Genomic DNA, 22,134 nt, shown 5'->3' with positions numbered 1-22,134 from the left:
TGAAGGTGCTGTCTCTCACTGGGATACAGTTCCTGAAGATGCTGACTCAACTAGGATACAGTTCCTGAAGGTGCTGTCTCTCAGTGGGATACAGTACCTTATGGGGCTGAGTCTCACTGGGATACAGTTCCTGAAGGTGCTGTCTCTCACTGGGATACAGTTCCAGAAGGGGCTGTCTCTCACTGGGATACAATTCCTGAAGGGGCTGACTCTCACTGGGATACACCTCCCGTAGGTGCTGACTCTCACTGGGACACAGTTCCTGACGGTGCTTTCGCTCACTGGGACACTGTTCCTGAAGGTGCTGTCTCTCACTGGGATACTGTTCCTGAAGGGGCTGACTCTCACTGGGATATAGTTCCTGAAGGTGCTGTCTCTCAGTGGGATACAGTACCTTATGGGGCTGAGTCTCACTGGGATATAGTTCCTGAAGGTGCTGTCTCTCAGTGGGATACAGTACCTTATGGGGCTGACTCTCACTGGGATACAGTTCCTAACGGTGCTGTGTCTCACTGGGACACTGTTCCTGAAGGTGCTGTCTCTCACTGGGATACAGTTCCTGAAGGTGCTGTCTCTCATTGGGATACTGTCCCTGAAGGGGCTAACTCTCACTGGGACACAGTTCCTGAAGGGGCTGTCTCTCACTGGGACACAGTTCCTGAAGGGCTGACTCTCGCTGGGATACAGTTCCTGAAGGGGTTGTCTCTCACTAGGACACAGTTCCTGAAAGGGCTGTCTCTCACTGGGATACAGTACCTTATGGGGCTGAGTCTCACTGGGATACAGTTCCTGAAGGTGCTGTCTCTCACTGGGATACAGTTCCAGAAGGGGCAGTCTCTCACTGGGATACAGTTCCTGAAGGGGCTGACTCTCACTGGGATACAGTTCCCGTAGGTTCTGACTCTCACTGGGACACAGTTCCTGAAGGGCTGACTCTCACTGGGATACAGTTCCCGTAGGTGCTGACTCTCACTGGGACACAGTTCCTGACGGTGCTTTCGCTCACTGGGACACAGTTCCTGAAGGTGCTGTCTCTCACTGGGATACAGTTCCTGAAGCGGCTGTTTCTCACTGGGATACAGTTCCTGAAGGTGCTGTCTCTCACTGGGATACAGTTCCTGAAGGTGCTGTCTCTCACTGGGATACAGTTCCTGAAGATGCTGACTCAACTAGGATACAGTTCCTGATGGTGCTGTCTCTCAGTGGGATACAGTACCTTATGGGGCTGAGTCTCACTGGGATACAGTTCCTGAAGGTGCTGTCTCTCACTGGGATACAGTTCCAGAAGGGGCAGTCTCTCACTGGGATACAGTTCCTGAAGGTGCTGACTCTCACTGGGATACAGTTCCTGAAGGGACTGTCTCTCACTGGGATACAGTTCCTGAACGGGCTGTCTCTCACTGGGATACAGTTCCTGAAGGTGCTGTCTCTCACTGGGATACAGTTCCTGAAGGTGCTGTCTCTCACTGGGAGACAGTTCCTGAGGGTGCTGACTCTCACTGGGATACAGTTCCTGAAGGTGCTGTCTCTCACTGGGATACAGTTCCTGAAGGGGCTGTCTCTCACTGGGATACAGTTCCTGAACGTGCTGTCTCTCACTGGGATACAGCTCCAGAAGGGGTTGTCTCTCACTGGGACACAGTTCCTGACGGTGCTTTCGCTCACTGGGACACTGTTCCTGAAGGTGCTGTCTCTCACTGGGATACTGTTCCTGAAGGGGCTGACTCTCACTGGGACACAGTTCCTGAAGGGGCTGTCTCTCACTGGGATACAGTTCCTGAAGGGGCTGACTCTCACTGGGATACAGTGCCTGAACGGACTGTCTCTCACTGGGATACAGTTCCTGAAGGTGCTGTCTCTCACTAGGATACAGTTCCTGAAGGTGCTGTCTCTCACTGGGAGACAGTTCCTGAGGGTGCTGACTCTCACTGGGATACAGTTCCTGAAGGTGCTGTCTCTCACTGGGATACAGTTCCTGAAGGTGCTGTCTCTCACTGGGATACAGTTCCTGAAGGTGCTGTCTCTCACTGGGATACAGTTCCTGAAGGTGCTGTCTCTCACTGGGATACAGTTCCTGAAGATGCTGACTCAACTAGGATACAGTTCCTGAAGGTGCTGTCTCTCAGTGGGATACAGTACCTTATGGGGCTGAGTCTCACTGGGATACAGTTCCTGAAGGTGCTGTCTCTCACTGGGATACAGTTCCAGAAGGGGCTGTCTCTCACTGGGATACAATTCCTGAAGGGGCTGACTCTCACTGGGATACACCTCCCGTAGGTGCTGACTCTCACTGGGACACAGTTCCTGACGGTGCTTTCGCTCACTGGGACACTGTTCCTGAAGGTGCTGTCTCTCACTGGAATACTGTTCCTGAAGGGGCTGACTCTCACTGGGATATAGTTCCTGAAGGTGCTGTCTCTCAGTGGGATACAGTACCTTATGGGGCTGAGTCTCACTGGGATACAGTTCCTGAAGGTGCTGTCTCTCACTGGGATACAGTTCCTAACGGTGCTGTGTCTCACTGGGACACTGTTCCTGAAGGTGCTGTCTCTCACTGGGATACAGTTCCAGAAGGTGCTGTCTCTCACTGGGATACTGTCCCTGAAGGGCCTAACTCTCACTGGGACACAGTTCCTGAAGGGGCTGACTCTCACTGGGATACAGTTCCTGAAGGGCTGACTCTCACTGGGACACAGTTCCTGAAGGGCTGACTCTCACTGGGATACAGTTCCTGAAGGGGCTGTCTCTCACTGGGATACTGTTCCTGAAGGGGCTGACTCTCACTGGGATATAGTTCCTGAAGGTGCTGTCTCTCAGTGGGATACAGTACCTTATGGGGCTGAGTCTCACTGGGATACAGTTCCTGAAGGTGCTGTCTCTCACTGGGATACAGTTCCTAACGGTGCTGTGTCTCACTGGGACACTGTTCCTGAAGGTGCTGTCTCTCACTGGGATACAGTTCCAGAAGGTGCTGTCTCTCACTGGGATACTGTCCCTGAAGGGCCTAACTCTCACTGGGACACAGTTCCTGAAGGGGCTGACTCTCACTGGGATACAGTTCCTGAAGGGCTGACTCTCACTGGGACACAGTTCCTGAAGGGCTGACTCTCACTGGGATACAGTTCCCGTAGGTGCTGACTCTCACTGGGACACAGTTCCTGAAGGTGCTGACTCTCACTGGGACACAGTTCCTGAAGGTGCTGTCTCTCACTGGGACACAGTTCTTGAAGGGGCTGACTCTCACTGGGATACAGTTCCTGACGGTGCTTTCGCTCACTGGGACACAGTTCCTGAAGGTGCTGTCTCTCACTGGGATACAGTTCCTGAAGCGGCTGTTTCTCACTGGGATACAGTTCCTGAAGGTGCTGTCTCTCACTGGGATACAGTTCCTGAAGGTGCTGTCTCTCACTGGGATACAGTTCCTGAAGATGCTGACTCAACTAGGATACAGTTCCTGAAGGTGCTGTCTCTCAGTGGGATACAGTACCTTATGGGGCTGAGTCTCACTGGGATACAGTTCCTGAAGGTGCTGTCTCTCACTGGGATACAGTTCCAGAAGGGACAGTCTCTCACTGGGATACAGTTCCTGAAGGGGCTGTCTCTCGCTGGGATACAGTTCCTGAAGGGGCTGACTCTCACTGGGATACAGTTCCCGTAGGTGCTGACTCTCACTGGGACACAGTTCCTGACGGTGCTTTCGCTCACTGGGACACTGTTCCTGAAGGTGCTGTCTCTCACTGGGATACTGTTCCTGAAGGGGCTGACTCTCACTGGGACACAGTTCCTGAAGGTGCTGACTCTCACTGGGATACAGTTCCTAACGGTGCTGTGTCTCACTGGGACACTGTTCCTGAAGGTGCTGTCTCTCACTGGGATACAGTTCCTGAAGGTGCTGTCTCTCACTGGGATACTGTCCCTGAAGGGGCTAACTCTCACTGGGACACAGTTCCTGAAGGGGCTGACTCTCACTGGGATACAGTACCTTATGGGGCTGAGTCTCACTGGGATACAGTTCCTGAAGGTGCTGTCTCTCACTGGGATACAGTTCCAGAAGGGGCAGTCTCTCACTGGGATACAGTTCCTGAAGGGGCTGACTCTCACTGGGATACAGTTCCCGTAGGTGCTGACTCTCACTGGGACACAGTTCCTGACGGTGCTTTCGCTCACTGGGACACTGTTCCTGAAGGTGCTGTCTCTCACTGGGATACTGTTCCTGAAGGGGCTGACTCTCACTGGGACACAGTTCCTGAAGGGGCTGACTCTCACTGGGATACAGTTCCTGAAGGGCTGACTCTCGCTAGGATACAGTTCCTGACGGTGCTGACTCTCATTGGGACACAGTTCCTGAAGGGGCTGTCTCTCACTGGGATACAGTTCCTGAAGGGGTTGTCTCTCACTGGGACACAGTTCCTGAAAGGGCTGTCTCTCACTGGGATACAGTTCCTGAAGGGGCTGACTCTCACTGGGATACAGTTCCTGAACGGGCTGTCTCTCACTGGGATACAGTTCCTGAAGGTGCTGTCTCTCACTGGGATACAGTACCTTATGGTGCTCCGGTTTCCTCCCACAGTCCAAAGATGTGCAGGTCAGGTGAATTGGCCATACTAAATTGCCCGTAGTGTTAGGTAAGGGGTAAATGTAGGGGTATGGGGTGGGTTTCGCTTCGGCGGGTCAGTGTGGACTTGTTGGGCCGAAGGGCCTGTTTCCACACTGTAATGTAATCTAATCTAATCCTGAAGGGGCTGACTCTCACTGGGATACAGTTCCCGTAGGTGCTGACTCTCACTGGGACACTGTTCCTGAAGGTGCTGACTCTCACTGGGATACAGTTCCTGAAGGTGCTGTCTCTCACTGGGATACAGTTCCTGAAGGGGTTTTCTCTCACTGGGACACATTTCCTGAAAGGGCTGTCTCTCACTGGGATACAGTTCCTGAAGGCGCTGACTCTCACTGGGATACAGTTCCTGAAGGGACTGTCTCTCACTGGGATACAGTTCCTGAAGGGACTGTCTCTCACTGGGATACAGTTCCTGAAGGGACTGGCTCTCACTGGGATACAGTTCCTGAAGGGACTGTCTCTCACTGGGATACAGTTCCTGAGGGTGCTGACTCTTACTGGGATACAGTTCCTGAAGGGACTGGCTCTCACTGGGATACAGTTCCTGAAGGGACTGTCTCTCACTGGGATACAGTTCCTGAGGGTGCTGACTCTCACTGGGATACAGTTCCTGAAGGGACTGTCTCTCACTGGGATACAGTTCCTGAAGGGACTGTCTCTCACTGGGATACAGTTCCTGAAGGGACTGGCTCTCACTGGGATACAGTTCCTGAAGGGACTGTCTCTCACTGGGATACAGTTCCTGAGGGTGCTGACTCTTACTGGGATACAGTTCCTGAAAGGACTGGCTCTCGCTGGGATACAGTTCCTGAAGATGCTGACTCTCACTGGGATACAGTTCCTGAACGGGCTGACTCTCACTGGGGTACAGTTCCTGAAAGGACTGGCTCTCACTGGGATACAGTTCCTGAAGGGGCTGACTCTCACTGGGATACAGTTCCTGAAGGAGCTGACTCCCACTGTGTAACCCTGTATTAAACTGGGTCGGTCACCTACGACCTTTCATTGATGATTCTGCATATTCTTTGTATTCACGCAGCTGAATGTTATTAATGTTGACAATGAAACATCGATGTTTATCCTGGAGAGAATTATTTTCAAAACCTGACTCAAACCTGACCTGCTTTCCCCGAGCTCTCTTACAATTTGGGGTTTTTCTTTGTTGTTCTCGTTGTTGCTGTTGCTGTTCATTGTTCTCTTTACTGACAGGAACTTCCTTGGATCGAGTGAGCAGTTTTAAATCAGACAGTTGTCAGACTGTTAGCCCAAGCCAAGAGCCAAAGCATTTCCTGTCTTCTCCGGGATTCATTTTAAAAAGCTCAATAACTCCATCAAGCAACAAAAAAACACAAAGTAAACTGAGGTCAGTCTGAGGACATCCCTGCAGGAGTTCCTCTGGGTAGTGTCCTAGGCCCAACCATCTTCAGCTGTTTGATGAATGTCCTTCCCTTCATCATAAGGGCAGAAATGGGGACGTTCGCTGATGATTAGACAATGTTCAGCATCATTCATGACTCCTCAGATACTGCAGGAGTCCATATTTAAATGCAGCAAGATCTGGATAATATCTAGGCTTGAGTTTCCACACAAGAGCCAGGCAAAGCTATCTCAGCAAGAGAGCATTTAAGCATCACCTTTTCCCATTCAATGGTATTCTCATTACTGAATCCCCTATCAATTCCTGAGGATACTACTGACCAGAAACTCAACTCGACCAGCCATATAAATGCAATGACTACAGAAACAGGTCAGAGGCCAGAAATCCTGACTTCCTAAAACCTGTCTACTGTCCACAAGACACAAGTCAGGAGTGTGATGAAATACTTCCCACTTGTCTGAATGACTGCAGCTTCAATAACACTCGAAACTTGACGCCATCTAGGTTAAAACATCTACTGATCGATTATCAGATTCACCAATTTCAACATTCACCTACCTTTACTCTACGGTGCCAACAGCGTGCACCATCTACAAGATGAACTGAAGCACTGCACTACGGCTTCTTAACAGTACTTTCCATCCCAATGTTGGTAGCCATCCAGAAAGACAGACACAGCAGCAAATGATGGGAGTATCATCACCTCAGAATTCCCTCCAATTCGCTTGCCATCTTGGTGAAATGGAAATAACTTGCCAATACTTAACTGGCACAGGGTCAAATTCCTGGAATTCTTTCCCTATTAACATGGGTATAGCCAGATGTAGTGTGGCTCAGTTAGCACAGTTTGCTGGATAGCTGGTTTGCAATGTTGAGCAATGTTCAATTCCCAATGCCCTTTGAGGTTAGCATGAAGGGCTGTCCTTCGCAATATCTCCGCTTGGTTGAGGTGTGGTAATCCTCAGGATGAACTATCACCAGTCATCTCTATCAAGTGAGAGAGCTGCCCTGTGGTCTGGTGCCATGTGCCAACTACAGGTGCTGTACAATTTCCTTGCACTAAGCAAGATCATGCACTCACATAGGATGCTGCATACAGTTGTTTTGTCAGTGTTGAGTGCCAGTGTTTTCTCATCCCTTTGTCTAGTGCTGAGTGAAAAGATCCTCTTATTCCATGAGTCAGACAATATGGTGGCTCGAAGAGACGTGCACCCCTGAAATGGTACCAGAAGAGAACACAAAGCTATTCAGTGAGACAACAACTCAGAGCATGCACTGCCGATACCTGATCGTGTTTTAATCAATTCCACTTTGATACAGCAATTAATTATAGAAGAATAAATAGATACAAGTGATTATACCCTAATGGTTTGCCCAGCTATGATAAGGAGAAAGGAGTCAAGAGTATGGTGCTGGAAAAGCACTGCAGGTCAGGCAGCATCTGAGGAGCAGGAAAAACGATGTTTCGGGCAAGAGCCCTTCATTAGGAATGAGGCTTGTGGGCTGGGGGCGGGGGGTGGGGAGGGGGGAGGTAGAGAGATAAATGGGAGAGGGGTGGGTCTGGGAGAAGGTAGGTGAGAAGGTAGATGGAGGTGGGGGTAAAGGTGATAGGTCGGAGGAGAGGGTGGAGCGGTTAGATAGAAAGGAAGATGGACAGGTAGGGCAGGTCATGAGGGCAGTGCCGGAATGTTGGAACTGGGATAAGGTGGGGAGAGGGCAAGTGAGGATGGTGGTAAAGTCCACAATTGCAGCCATAATAAGGAGTAACCCGAGCCCTACACAGTTAGTGACGCTTACCCTGCTGGATAAACACTGACTCTGTACGGTTACACAGCGAGTGACCCTTACCCTGCTGAATAAACACTGACTCTGTACGGTTACACAGTGAGTGACCCTTACCCTGCTGAATAAACCCTGACTCTGTACGGTTACACAGTGAGTGACCCTGACCCTGCTGAATAAACACTGACTCTGTACAGTTACACAGTGAGTGACCCTTACCCTGCTGTATAAACACTGACTCTGTACGGTTACACAGTGAGTGACCCTGACCCTGCTGAATAAACACTGACTCTGTACAGTTACACAGTGAGTGACCCTTACCCTGCAGAATAATTACTGTCTCTGTATGGTGACACAGTGAGTGACCCTTACCCTGCTGAATAATTACTGTCTCTGTACGGTTACACAGTGAGTGACCCTTACCCTGCTGAATAAACACTGACTCTATACAGTTACACAGTGAGTGACCCTTACACTGCTGAATAATTACTGTCTCTGTATGGTTACACAGTGAGTGACCCTTACCCTGCTGAATAAACACTGACTCTGTACGGTTACACCGTGAGTGACCCTTACCCTGCTGAATAAACCCTGACTCTGTACGGTTACACCGTGAGTGACTCTTACCCTGCTGAATAAACACTGACTCTGTACGGTTACACAGTGAGTGACTCTTACCCTGCTGAATAAACACTGACTCTGTACAGTTACACAGTGACTTTTACCCTGCTGAATAAACCCTGACTCTGTACAGTTACACAGTGAGTGACCCTTTCCCTGCTGAATAAATATTGACTCAGTACAGTTACACAGTGAGTGACCCTTACCCTGCTGAATAATTACTGTCTCTGTACGGTTACACAGTGAGTGACCCTTACCCTGCTGAATAAACACTGACTCTGTACGGTTACACAGTGAGTGACCCTTACACTGCTGAATAATTACTGTCTCTGTATGGTTACACAGTGAGTGACCCTTACCCTGCTGAATAAACACTGACTCTGTACGGTTACACCGTGAGTGACCCTTACCCTGCTGAATAAACCCTGACTCTGTACGGTTACACCGTGAGTGACTCTTACCCTGCTGAATAAACACTGACTCTGTACGGTTACACAGTGAGTGACTCTTACCCTGCTGAATAAACACTGACTCTGTACAGTTACACAGTGACTTTTACCCTGCTGAATAAACCCTGACTCTGTACAGTTACACAGTGAGTGACCCTTTCCCTGCTGAATAAATATTGACTCAGTACAGTTACACAGTGAGTGACCCTTACCCTGCTGAATAATTACTGTCTCTGTACGGTTACACAGTGAGTGACCCTTACCCTGCTGAATAAACACTGACTCTGTACGGTTACACAGTGAGTGACCCTTAACCTGCTGAATAAACACTGACTCTGTACGGTTACACCGTGAGTGACTCTTACCCTGCTGAATAAACACTGACTCTGTATGGTTACACAGTGAGTGACTCTTACCCTGCTGAATAAACACTGACTCTGTACAGTTACACAGTGACTTTTACCCTGCTGAATAAACCCTGACTCTGTACAGTTACACAGTGAGTGACCCTTTCCCTGCTGAATAAATATTGACTGAGTACAGTTACACAGTGAGTGACCCTTACCCTGCTGAATAATTACTGTCTCTGTACGGTTACACAGTGAGTGACCCTTACCCTGCTGAATAAACACTGACTCTGTACGGTTACACAGTGAGTGACCCTTAACCTGCTGAATAAACACTGACTCTGTACGGTTACACAGTGAGTGACCCTTACCCTGCTGAATAAATACTGACTCAGTACAGTTACACAGTGAGTGACCCTTATCCTGCTGAATAAATACTGACTCAGTACAATTACACAGTGAGTGACCCTTACCCTGCTGAATAATTACTGTCTCTGTACGGTTACACAGTGAGTGACCCTTACCCTGCTGAATAAACACTGACTCTGTACGGTTACACAGTGAGTGACCCTTACCCTGCTGGATAAACACTGACACTGTACGGTTACACAGTGAGTGACCCTTACCCTGCTGAATAAACACTGACTCTGTACGGTTACACAGTGAGTGACCCTTACCCTGCTGGATAAACACTGACTCTGTACGGTTACACAGTGAGTGACCCTTACCCTGTTGGATAAACACTGACTCTGTACAGTTACACAGTGACTTTTACCCTGCTGAATAAACCCTGACTCTGTACAGTTACACAGTGAGTGACCCTTTCCCTGCTGAATAAATATTGACTCAGTACAGTTACACAGTGAGTGACCCTTACCCTGCTGAATAATTACTGTCTCTGTACGGTTACACAGTGAGTGACCCTTACCCTGCTGAATAAATACTGACTCAGTACAGTTACACAGTGAGTGACCCTTATCCTGCTGAATAAATACTGACTCAGTACAATTACACAGTGAGTGACCCTTACCCTGCTGAATAATTACTGTCTCTGTACGGTTACACAGTGAGTGACCCTTACCCTGCTGAATAAACACTGACTCTGTACGGTTACACAGTGAGTGACCCTTACCCTGCTGGATAAACACTGACTCTGTACGGTTACACAGTGAGTGACCCTTACCCTGCTGAATAAACACTGACTCTGTACGGTTACACCATGAGTGACCCTTACCCTGCTGGATAAACACTGACTCTGTACGGTTACACAGTGAGTGACCCTTACCCTGTTGGATAAACACTGACTCTGTACAGTTACACAGTGACTTTTACCCTGCTGAATAAACCCTGACTCTGTACAGTTACACAGTGAGTGACCCTTTCCCTGCTGAATAAATATTGACTCAGTACAGTTACACAGTGAGTGACCCTTACCCTGCTGAATAATTACTGTCTCTGTACGGTTACACAGTGAGTGACCCTTACCCTGCTGAATAAACACTGACTCTGTACGGTTACACAGTGAGTGACCCTTAACCTGCTGAATAAACACTGACTCTGTACGGTTACACAGTGAGTGACCCTTACCCTGCTGAATAAATACTGACTCAGTACAGTTACACAGTGAGTGACCCTTATCCTGCTGAATAAATACTTACTCAGTACAATTACACAGTGAGTGACCCTTACCCTGCTGAATAATTACTGTCTCTGTACGGTTACACAGTGAGTGACCCTTACCCTGCTGAATAAACACTGACTCTGTACGGTTACACAGTGAGTGACCCTTACCCTGCTGGATAAACACTGACTCTGTACGGTTACACAGTGAGTGACCCTTACCCTGCTGAATAAACACTGACTCTGTACGGTTACACAGTGAGTGACCCTTACCCTGCTGGATAAACACTGACTCTGTACGGTTACACAGTGAGTGACCCTTACCCTGTTGGATAAACACTGATTCTGTACGGTTACACAGTGAGTGACCGTTACACTGCTGAATAAACACTGACTCTGTACAATTACACAGCGAGTGACCCTTACCCTGCTGAATAAACACTGACTCTGTACAGTTACACAGTGAGTGACCCTTACCCTGCTGAATAAACACTGTCTCTGTACGGTTACACAGTCTTGCACCTCCTGCGGTTGCAGGGGAAGGTGCCGGGAGTGGAGGTTGGGTTGGTGGGGGGTGTGGATCTGACGAGGGAGTCACGGAGGGAGTGGTCTTTACGGAATGCTGATAGGGGAGGGGAGGGAAATATATCCTTGGTGGTGGGGTCCGTTTGGAGGTAGCGGAAATGACGGCGGATGATGCGCTGTACATGGAGATTGGTGGGGTGGTAGGTGAGGACCAGTGGGGTTCTGTCCTGGTGGCGGTTGGAGGGGCGGGGCTCAAGGGCGGAGGAGCGGGAAGTGGAAGAGATGCGGTGGAGGGCATCGTCGACCACGTCGGGGGGCAAATTGCGGTCCTTGAAGAAGGAGGCCATCTGGGTTGTGCGTTTTTGGAACTGGTCCTCCTGGGAGCAGATGCGGCGGAGTCGAAGGAATTGGGAGAATGGGATGGGACCGCCATCCCATTCTCCCAATTCATTCGACCGCCATCCCATTCTCCCAATTCCTTCGACCGCCATCCCATTCTCCCAATTCCTTCGACAAAACGCCATCCCATTCTCCCAATTCCTTCGACTCCACCGCATCTGCTCCCAGGAGGACCAGTTCCAAAAACGCACAACCCAGATGGCCTCCTTCTTCAAGGACCGCAATTTCCCCCCCGACGTGGTCGACGATGCCCTCCACCGCATCTCTTCCACTTCCCGCTCCTCCGCCCTTGATCCCCGCCCCTCCAACCGCCACCAGGACAGAGCCCCACTGGTCCTCACCTACCACCCCACCAATCTCCATGTACAGCGCATCATCCGCCGTCATTTCCGCTACCTCCAAACGGACCCCACCACCAAGGATATATTTCCCTCCCCTCCCCTATCAGCATTCCGTAAAGACCACTCCCTCCGTGACTCCCTCGTCAGATCCACACCCCCCACCAACCCAACTCCACTCCCGGCACCTTCCCCTGCAACCGCAGGAGGTGCAAGACTTGTGCCCACACCTCCCCCCTCACCTCCCTCCAAGGCCCCAAAGGAAACTTCCATATCCGCCACAGATTCACCTGCACCTCCACACACATCATCTATTGCATCCTCTGCACCCGATGTGGCCTCCTCTATATTGGGGAGAGAGGCCGGCTACTTGCGGAGCGTTTCAGAGAACACGTCTGGGACACCCGGACCAACCAACCCAACAACCCTGTAGCTCAACATTTCAATTCCCCCTCCCACTCCACCAAGGATATGCAGGTCTTTGGACTCCTCCATCGTCAGACCACAACAAAACGACGGTTGGAGGAAGAACGCCTCATCTTCCGCCTAGGAACCCTCCAACCACAAGGGATGAACTCGGATTTCACCAGTTTCCTCATTTCCCCTCCCCCCACCCTGTCTCAGTCAAATCCATCGAATTCAGCACCGCCTTCCTAACCTGCAATCTTCTTCCCGACCTCTCCGCCCCCACCCCAGTCTGACCTATCACCCTCACCTTGACCTCTTTCCACCTATCACATTTCTGACGCCCCTCCCCCAAGTCCCTCCTCCCTACCTTTTATCTTAGCCTGCTGGACAAACGTTCCTCATTCCTGAAGAAGGGCTTATGCCCGAAACGTCGATTCTCCTGTTCCCTGGATGCTGCCTGACCTGCTGCGCTTTTCCAGCAACATATTTCCAACTCTGAATAAATACTGTCTCTGTACGGTTACACAGTGAGTGACCCTTACCCTGCTAAATAAATACTGACTCTGTACACAAACAAGTTAAGATGATAACGTTTGTGAGCGCTTCCCTTTTATTTTGATGGATAGTGAATAGATGTAAAAAGATTCCATGTATTTAATAATCGTGTCACACAAGCAGCAATTAATTATTGGCGTACACCATCTGTTTATTCAAGTGTCTCATTTTTCAATAATCTCCTCAATAATAATTAAAAACTTGTTACAGGATTAATGCATCAGTAATGATTTATGTTCAGCAATTGCTTGAGATGAGGCATTTTTAGGGTACTGCGCTCCCCCCCCACCACTGCCCCCCAACCCCTTGCCAAAACAAGCGGAAGTCTAAATAACTAGTTCATGTTGACAGAACTGTAAAATATTGTTTGTGCAGCTGGCCAACAGGGAGTGCTGTGACTGTATGAACTTTGCATTTTTCATGCTTATGTGTTAATATCTTTTGAAGAATGTGTGTCCATGGATAGGTCTGTGTGAGATTGTCTTTCCAATCTTTATGTCTCTGTGCATGTGTTTGTTCAAATATGTGTTCATGAGTGTTTTTGCAAGTATCTCACTGTTTGTATCAGTTTAACAGGATGTTTTTTTCTGTATTTTTTCCTATGATTCTGTTTCTGTATCTCTGTGTGTGTTTCTCTGCATCTGTGTTTTACATGTATGTTTCTGTCTATGCTTGTGTGTTTTGATGTCAGTGTGTTTATTTGTGTGCCTGTGTTTCTGTGTCTTGATTTCAGTGCATTTCTGTCCGTTTTCTGCATCTCTGTTCCTTTGTGTTTGTATTGCCAGATGTGTCTGTTTCTGTGTGACTCAGTGCCCTGTTTCTGTCTCTGGGTGTATGTCTGTATGTGTTTCATTTGTTTCTGTGTCTGTTTCAGCGTGTTTGTGTCCAACACTTCCATGCGCATTTTCTGTTTGTTGGTGTCAGTTTTTCTGTGTTTATCTATGTGTTTTTCAGTCCATCTGTTTCTGTTCCTTTCCTGTGAGTTTGTGGGTGTATTATTGTGTATTTGTGTTCCTGTTTCTGTTTCAATGTGCTCATATCTCTGTGACTGTGTGTTTCTGTATATTTAAATTAAATGGGATGTGTGTGAGAATTCTGGAGAGGGAGATGCGAGCTTGCAGGATAAAGGATATTCTGTAATGACTAAAAGGAAATGATAGTGGGGTAACTTTGGTCGTGGGGGATGGAATAAGTACAAAGGCAAGAAATAGTCATAGATTGGAAGATTTAGAATCCATCTGGTTGAAGAAAAGAAATAACTGGTGAGAATAGTCTGTAGGCACTCGCCGGCTCGAAACGTCGATTTTCCTGCTCCTTGGATGCTCTCTGACCTGCTGCGCTTTTCCAGCAACACACTCTCAACTCTGATCTCCAGCATCTGCAGACCTCACTGTCTCCACCATAAGAGTAGTTGTACAGTGGGACAGAGAGTAAAATGGGAGATAATATGGATATGCAGTAAAGAAATACATTAATCATGAGTTATTTTAACCTTCATGTAGATTGGAATATTTAGCAGAGGAAGCCATGAGGAAAAATTCTTAGAGTGTAGTTGGTACAGTTTCCTAGATCAATGTTGTGGATCCAACCAGGGATCAGACAATTTTGGATCTACTGATGTGAATTGAGGCAGGTTTAATAAATTATCTCAGAGTAAAAGGTCCTCCAGGAAACAGTGACTAGAAGATGGTGAAATTTAGTATTCAATTTGAAAAAGCATTCAGGCAACCTGTTCAAGAAAGTGAGATATCTTTTTAGATTAGAATCAATCTAAACATCATGGCATAGGCAGAGAACACAGGGGGCTAACACCTTCAACATATTGTCCAGCTATCACGATTATTGACAGCTAACCTGAGAATGCAACTTTTTAAAAAAAGGTTTTGTGATTTACACATGAAAGAAGTGAAACTATCACGGTATTCTAACAGATGAAAGGCTTAAAAGACAATCAATTTTTCAATGTATAATTTCAGTTACATCACACTGTAAATTTTTGCTATAAATTCTGTGTGTTAGGATTGAGCCCTCCTCTACCACCTGAAGGAGCGATGCTCCGAAAGCTAGTGCTTCCAATTAAACCTGTTGGACTATAACCTGGTGTTGTGTGATTTTTAACTTTGTTCAAGAATGTTATGACATACACCTGGAGCAGGTGGGACTCTAACCTGGTCACTTGGCCCAGAGGTAGGGACACTACCTCTGCATCACAATAGCCCTCCCATTCACTTTGTATATGAGAAAACTGGGTCAGAAACAACTATGCTAAATGTAAATTAGTGTAATTACACAGGAACAATGGACTGCACTGAGAAAGCGGTTTAGCAGAAAAGATGGTTGAGGAACAATGGTAGATGTTTAAGAAAATTGTGTGTATATGTGTGTGAGAGAGAGAGAGAGAGACATTGAGATTCCTGAAGGATGTTCTGGAAGCTGTGAAATTAGGGAACACTGATTTCCTTTCAATGTGAAACATTTCTAAATTCTGGGTCAGTCTGTGGCTCCCGACTGTGCCTGCTGTGTGAGTGGGAATAGTTACAGCATTGCAAACACTCTCTGGTCCAGGGAGGGGATGTCTGGATCTTGTGTTTACATCAATGGTGTTTTTGATGATCCTACAAAGAATCATTCCCTACAGTACCCAAACAGAATGTCAGCTTACATTCAAGAGCAACTAATGATTCCAGGTAAATTGGACAAGTGATTGAGTAGAAGTGAGAGTTAGTGCTGTGAGGTTGAGGGGGCAGGGGTTGAGAGAGCGAAAGAGTAAGGGTAAGTGGGGGAGGAGTGTGTAGGCAATGAGTCAGTGGGGAGAGAGATTGTGGATGAGGGGGCATGGGTGTGCAGGGGAAGGGAAGGATGTTAAGGTGTGTGGGTGAAAGAGACGGGACATAGAATGACTGGGGTATGAATGAGTGGCAGATGCTGTCAGGGGCTTCAATGTCAGGAATCTATGTAGTTAAAATTACAGTCACTTCCAGAAATTATTTTTTGAAGGGAAATCATTCTGATATAGGCAAATGGCAGCCCATTTTCACACATCAGGATCCTACAAACAGTGAGGAATAATTTACCAGGTAAATTTGGTGTCTATATGAGGTGCGTTAGGTTGGAATCATGGGATTGGAAATTCTTTTGTTTGGGGAGTACGGGCATGTCTGGCTGTGTATATGAAAGTGTGTGTGGGTGTCTGGCTGTGTGTGTATGTGTCTGTGATAGTGTGTGTGAGGGTGTGTGCAGGTGTGGGTGAGTGGGTGTGAGGGTGTGTGCAGGGTTGAGAATATTTGTGGGTGTGTGAAGATATTTGTGAGGAGGTGTGTGTGTGTGAGGGGATGTGTGTGAAGGTGTATGTGAGGGTGAGTATGACAGTGTGTGTAAGAGTGTGTCTGAAGGTTTGTGTGCTGGTGTGTAAGATGGTCTGTGTGAGGGTGTACGTGAGGTTGTCTGTGAGGATGTGTGTATTTGAGTGTGTGTGTGTTTGGGTGTGTGTGGGGGTCATCAGCCTGTTTCTCTGTGCTTGTTTGCATGTGTACTTATTTGACAGGTTTTTTCCAGGTTCCTTTCCAAGATTTTTAATGTATCCGCCTGCCCGAAACATTGGGGAGACGGCCCAGAATCAGCGATACTTTGTATTGCTGTGTTGTGCTGGAGCAGGGCAGGAAGCTGATCTCAGAACCAGCATTGTTATCCTGAGGAGTTTCTGGTCCCTGTCCCCTGTGAAGTCCATCCACAGGATAATGTGGGACCGTGGGAAAGGGCTTGAACTAAGGCCCATGTACAGGAAATGGTTGGCTCCTTAAGAACAGAAACATACAAGGATTGAAAGAGTCAGAGAAGAGGGAGAGTGAGTGGGAATTCTGCCAAAGATCTCTTAGATTGTCTCATTCAGGGTCATGCACTGGAGCATTTCCATGATTGTAGTCAGCATTGTCGCAGTTCCAATATAACAGCTGCTCACAGTCTCTCAGTTCATGACTGCTCCTTGATCCCAGTCACCGAGGCTGCGTGTTTCTGTGGGAATGTCAAAGACCCAATAGTGCAAGGGTGGGAAGAAGCCAGGCAGAGAGAGGGGGTGAAAGGAGGGAGTGCAGGAGGAGGAAACTGCAGAACCTCATGTGTACTTGGAGTAGGTTACTGTCAGAGGATGGAAGTCCCAAAGCCAAGACTCCAGGCCTGAATTTGGACATTTGAACTTTAGGTTGAATGCAGAATGTCAAATTACAGCCTTCTGTTGATTAAAAGATCAAATTGTTTTGTTGCTGTAAGTAATTTGTTTGACTCATACTCTCCATCTTGACAAGCCACTGGATACCTATCTTCAAACATGTCTGAATATTTGGCCAATAGCTTCCTTTGGGGCTATTGGTGACAGACCACTGTCTGCCTTGCACTACTCAGTGGATCTCTCCTACCTCCTGCCTCAGCTTCCCCTTCCCTTGATCTCCCAACCCTGCCTCCTGCAACTTTGTGAGCTGCCTTCGCTGATAAGGGGTTTTGTATAAATGCTAGTCTGCATGTAAAGCTTTTTACCTTCTGGACCTCGTGACAATATTCAGTCATTTCAGTTTTCTTTGCTTTACAACTTGTGGTAGATGATCAGCTGAGAGTAACTGTGTCACCTAAAGTATGATTAATACAGGAAGATGTACTCACTCATGTATTTATGCAGGAGGCATTGCTGCAACAGGAACATCACAACACCCACATCCTCTCAATTAAACCTAAAATTATTTAAGAAACAGAACATATCAACATTTGGCCCTCTTGTCTATGGGCTAGACCTGTCACTCAATGCAATCATGGATGATCTGATTGTGGTCTCAATTCCATTTTCCCCATCTTCCCCCTCTAACCCTCGATTCTCCTGTTGAACAAGGTCATGTGACCAACCACTTAGTCCATTAAACCTTTACAGACTGACTTATTACAGTTTTACTTTCAGGCAGACAGCATTTTTTTGAATTTGCATTTTCTATGCTTCCTGCTACTAGTTAATTATCAATTAATTTCTGAACTGCTTTAGTCTGTGACAGCTCCAGCTTTTACATTGTACACAATAGTTTGGCAACCTCATGCATTATTGTGATAGAGTTAGTATCTCTGATAAAAGACTGATTCCTGAAAATCAGTACTTGAACTAATGTTCTTTAGGGAAAGAAATCGGTCATCCTTACCTGTTCTGGCTTACATGTGCCTCCTGACCCACAGCAATGGAGTTGATTGTTCACTGCCCTCTGGGCAATTAGGGCTGAGCAATAAATCATGACCCAGCCAGTGGTGCCCACATCCTATGATCAAATAAACAACAGATATAAGTCCACAAGGGGGAAAGATCAGTCAATATGATCAGCAGTGAGAATATACAGAAATATTCATGGTTGGGACTGTGATAGCAATATTTTTGCATCACTGCCCAGGGAAACAGGTTGTATGAAGCCAGGAACTAAACTCAAGATTGCTCAGAGGAGCAGGCAGGAGGAGGACCCATAACAGGCAATCAGCAACACCTCAGAGAACGTGAGGGCTGCAGATGCTGGGGATCCTCCATTACCAAACCCCAAACACCCAAGCCTGGAGGAAGGACACCTCCTCTTCTGACTTGGGACCCTCCAAGCACACGGGATCAATGTGGACTTCATCAGTTTCCCCATTTCCCCTCATCCCCACCTTATCCCAGTCCCCAATTCCCAACTCGGCACTGCCTACTTGTCCATCTTCCTTCCCACCTATCTGCTCCACCTCCTCTCTGACCTATCACTTTCACTCCCTCCTTCATCTACCTATCGCATTCCCAGCTGCCTTCCCTCCTCAGCCCCACCCCCCTCCCCTTTATCTCTCAGTTCCTATGGCCCACAAGCTTCATTGCTGATGAAGTGCTTATGCCCAAAACATCGACTCTCCTGCTCCTCAGATGCTGCCTGACCGACTGTGCTTTTCCAGCACCATACTCTTTGAGTCAGCAACACGTGGAAGAGTGGGTGAAAGAAGACCATAAGACAGGGAGTCAGCAGTACTTAACAAAGGGTACAAAGGGAGGAGATACTGAGACAGGAGGTCAGAGACAGAGCCGATTGGCCAATAATAATTTTCAGTTTAAAGTAAATGGTTTGAAAATAAGCATAAGGAATGGTGGGGCAGTTCAGTTGCATGGAATTTCTATCATGTTCCATGTGGGAACGTAGATGCTTTCTGTGGCCTAGACACTCATGTGGGGACTATTTCCAACTAGAACATAGAACAAAACAGCGCAGAACAGGCCCTTCGGCCCTCGATGTTGCGCCGACCTGTGAACTATTCTCAGCTCGTCCCCCTACACTATCCCATCATCATCCATGTGCTTATCTAAGGATTGTTTAAATCTCCCTAATGTGGCTGAGTTGACTACATTAGCAGGTAGGGCTTTTCATGCCCTTACCACGCTCTGTGTAAAGAACCTGCCTCTGACATTTGTCTTAAATCTATCACCCCTCAATTTGTAGTTATGCCCTCTCGTACAAGCTGACGTCATCATCCTCGGAAAAAGACTTTCACTGTCTATCCTATCTAATCCTCTGATCATCTTGTATGTTTCTATCAAATCCCCCCTTAACCTTCTTCTTTCCAATGAGAACAGACCCAAGTCTCTCAGCCTTTCCTCATAAGACCTTCGCTCCAGACCAGGCAACATCCGAGTAAATCTCCTCTGCACCTTTTCCAATGCTTCCACATCCTTCCTGAAATATGGCGACCAGAACTGTACACAACATTCCAAGTGTGGCCGCACCAGCATTTTATATAGTTGCAGCATGATATTGTGGCTCCAGAATCCCAGTACGAATGAAACCTAACACAACGTAAGCCTTCTTAACAGCACTATCCACCTGGGTGGCAACTTTCAGCGATCTATGTACTTGAACTCCAAGATCCCTCTGCACTACCACACTACCAAGAATCTTTACATTGACCCAGTACTCTGCCTTCCTGTTATTCTTCCCAAAGTGACCTCACATCACCTCACATTTAGCAGCATTGAACTCCATTTGCCACCTCTCAGCCCAAATCTGCAGTTTCTCCAAGTCCCCCTGCAACCTGTAACATTCTTCCACACTGTCCACTACTCCACCGACCTTAGTGTCATCTGCAAATTTACTAATCTATCCACCTGTGCCTATGTCTAAGTCATTTATAAAAATGACAAACAGCAGTGGTCCCAAAACAGATCCTTGTGGCACACCACTAGTAACTGTACTCCAGGCTGAATATTTTCCATCAACCACCACTCGCTGCTTTCTTTCAGAAAGCCAGTTTCTAATCCAAAAACTAGATCAATTTTAGCTCCAGATTCTGGAACTCAAGCAGCAGCTGAATGCTGTGATGCATTCACAAAGTTGGAAATTATGGGATAGCATGTTGAATAAAGAGCTCACTCTGCAGATTAAGACCAAGGAAGCGGAGGGAATATCAGTGACCAATACGTAGTCTGCGTAGACCAAGCAGTTAGTGTAAGAGCCTCGTGAGGTTCTATGATTTACTAATCATTTTTATATTTTGGTTACTGGTGAGGGAGATCATTCATCAGAGGAAGGTAGGGAGGGCTGAGCTTCTGGTACTGTCATTTGCTCAGCGACACAGGTGGTTGTGGGCCAGGCAAGTATTGGGGCCAAGAATAGTAGATGATTCGAGAGTATGGGAACAGGCAGATTTTTCTGTGGTTGCACATGACTCCAGGTTGGTGTGCTGCCTCCCTGGTGCTAAGGTCAAGAATATCACCGAGTGGCTGTCGAATATCCTTTTCCGGGAGAGCGAAAAGCAGGACTTTTTCCGCAGTGATCTGAGGATTGCTCCCAGTACCACGACCTAATAAATGTAGTAATAAGAAAATTGAGCAAATCAATTACATTGCTGAAATTAAAACCATGCAGGAGTTACAGCTGGAGCTTCTGGATATTGAAATCAGTTCTGCATCAGGGAGGATCTGTACAAGGAGGACGGATTACACCTTCAGAAGTCACATGACACCAGGTTATAGTCCAACAGGTTTATTTGACATCAAAAGTTTTCAGAGCACTTCACATGACCAAGGGGCTGTGCTCTAAGAGCCTGTGATTTCAAGTAAACTTGTGAGACTATAATCTGGTGTTGTGTGACTTCTGACTTTGTCCACCCAGGTCCAACACCAGTACCTCCACATCAGGGTTATACTTGGCAGGATTGTGACTAATATTCTCACAGGGAGATTTGCTAGTGCTCTTGTGATTGTTTAAACTGTTTTGCTGGGGATGAGAACCGAAGATGGAGAGCAGTTACAAAAAGAACAAAGCTGTTATGGGAAGTAGAAGCATTGAATGCAATGGATGTAGGTTTGCTCGCTGAGCTGGAAGGTTCATTTTCAGATGTTTCGTCACCATACTAGGTAACATCTTCAGTCAGCCCCCGGACAAAACACTGCTGGTGTTTCCTGCTTTCTGTTTATATGTTTGGGTTTCCTTGGGTTGGTGATGTCATATCCGGTGGTGATGGCATTTCTGGCGGCGATGTCATTTCCTATGATGACATCACTTCCTGCTCTTTTTCTCAGGGGGTGATAAATGGGGTCCAAGTCAATGTGTTTGTTGATAGAGTTCTGGTTGGAATGCCATGTTTCTAGGAATTCTCATGTCTGTTTCTGTTTGGCTTGTCCTAGGATGGGTGTGTTGTCCCAGTGAAAGTGGTGTACTTCCTTATCTGTATGTAAGGCCAGAATAATGTCATTTACAAAATACCGTGCAAGAACTGCAATAAACACTACATTGGACAAACAGGCAGAAAACTAGCCACCAGGATACATGAACATCAACTAGCCACAAAACGACATGACCCTCTCTCACTAATATCCTCACATACAGATAAGGAAGGACACCACTTCGACTGGGACAACACATCCATCATAGGACAAGCCAAACAGAGAGAAGCACGAGAATTCCTAGAAGCATGGCATTCCAACCGTAACTCTATCAACAAACACATTGACTTGGACCCCATTTACCACCCGCTGAGAAAAAGAACAGGAAATGACATCACTATAGGAAATCACATCACCACCGGAAATGACATCACCAACTCAAGGAAACCCAAA

At 47.3% G+C, this 22,134-nt stretch overlaps 2 long non-coding RNA genes across 2 annotated transcripts in view; one reads left to right on the top strand and one right to left on the bottom strand.

Moving 5' to 3' along the window:
- Positions 1–7,404, bottom strand: part of LOC148141837 (uncharacterized) — a 198,623-nt gene extending 191,219 nt beyond the window's left edge. The window contains exon 1 of the long non-coding RNA XR_015752310.1: positions 6,555–7,404. This is a non-coding gene — a long non-coding RNA (uncharacterized LOC148141837). The remainder of the gene's footprint in view (positions 1–6,554) is intronic.
- Positions 1–22,134, top strand: part of LOC122547923 (uncharacterized) — a 159,431-nt gene that overhangs the window by 117,174 nt on the left and 20,123 nt on the right. The window lies entirely within an intron of this gene.

Source organism: Chiloscyllium plagiosum, unplaced genomic scaffold (genome assembly GCF_037043375.1).
Source record: "Chiloscyllium plagiosum isolate Xiang-an unplaced genomic scaffold, Cpla_swu_hap1 HiC_scaffold_31, whole genome shotgun sequence".
In the NCBI taxonomy this organism is placed as follows: Eukaryota; Metazoa; Chordata; class Chondrichthyes; order Orectolobiformes; family Hemiscylliidae; genus Chiloscyllium; species Chiloscyllium plagiosum.
The sequence above is the reverse complement of the archived record's forward strand: the minus strand, read 5'-3'. Positions and strand labels throughout refer to the sequence as shown.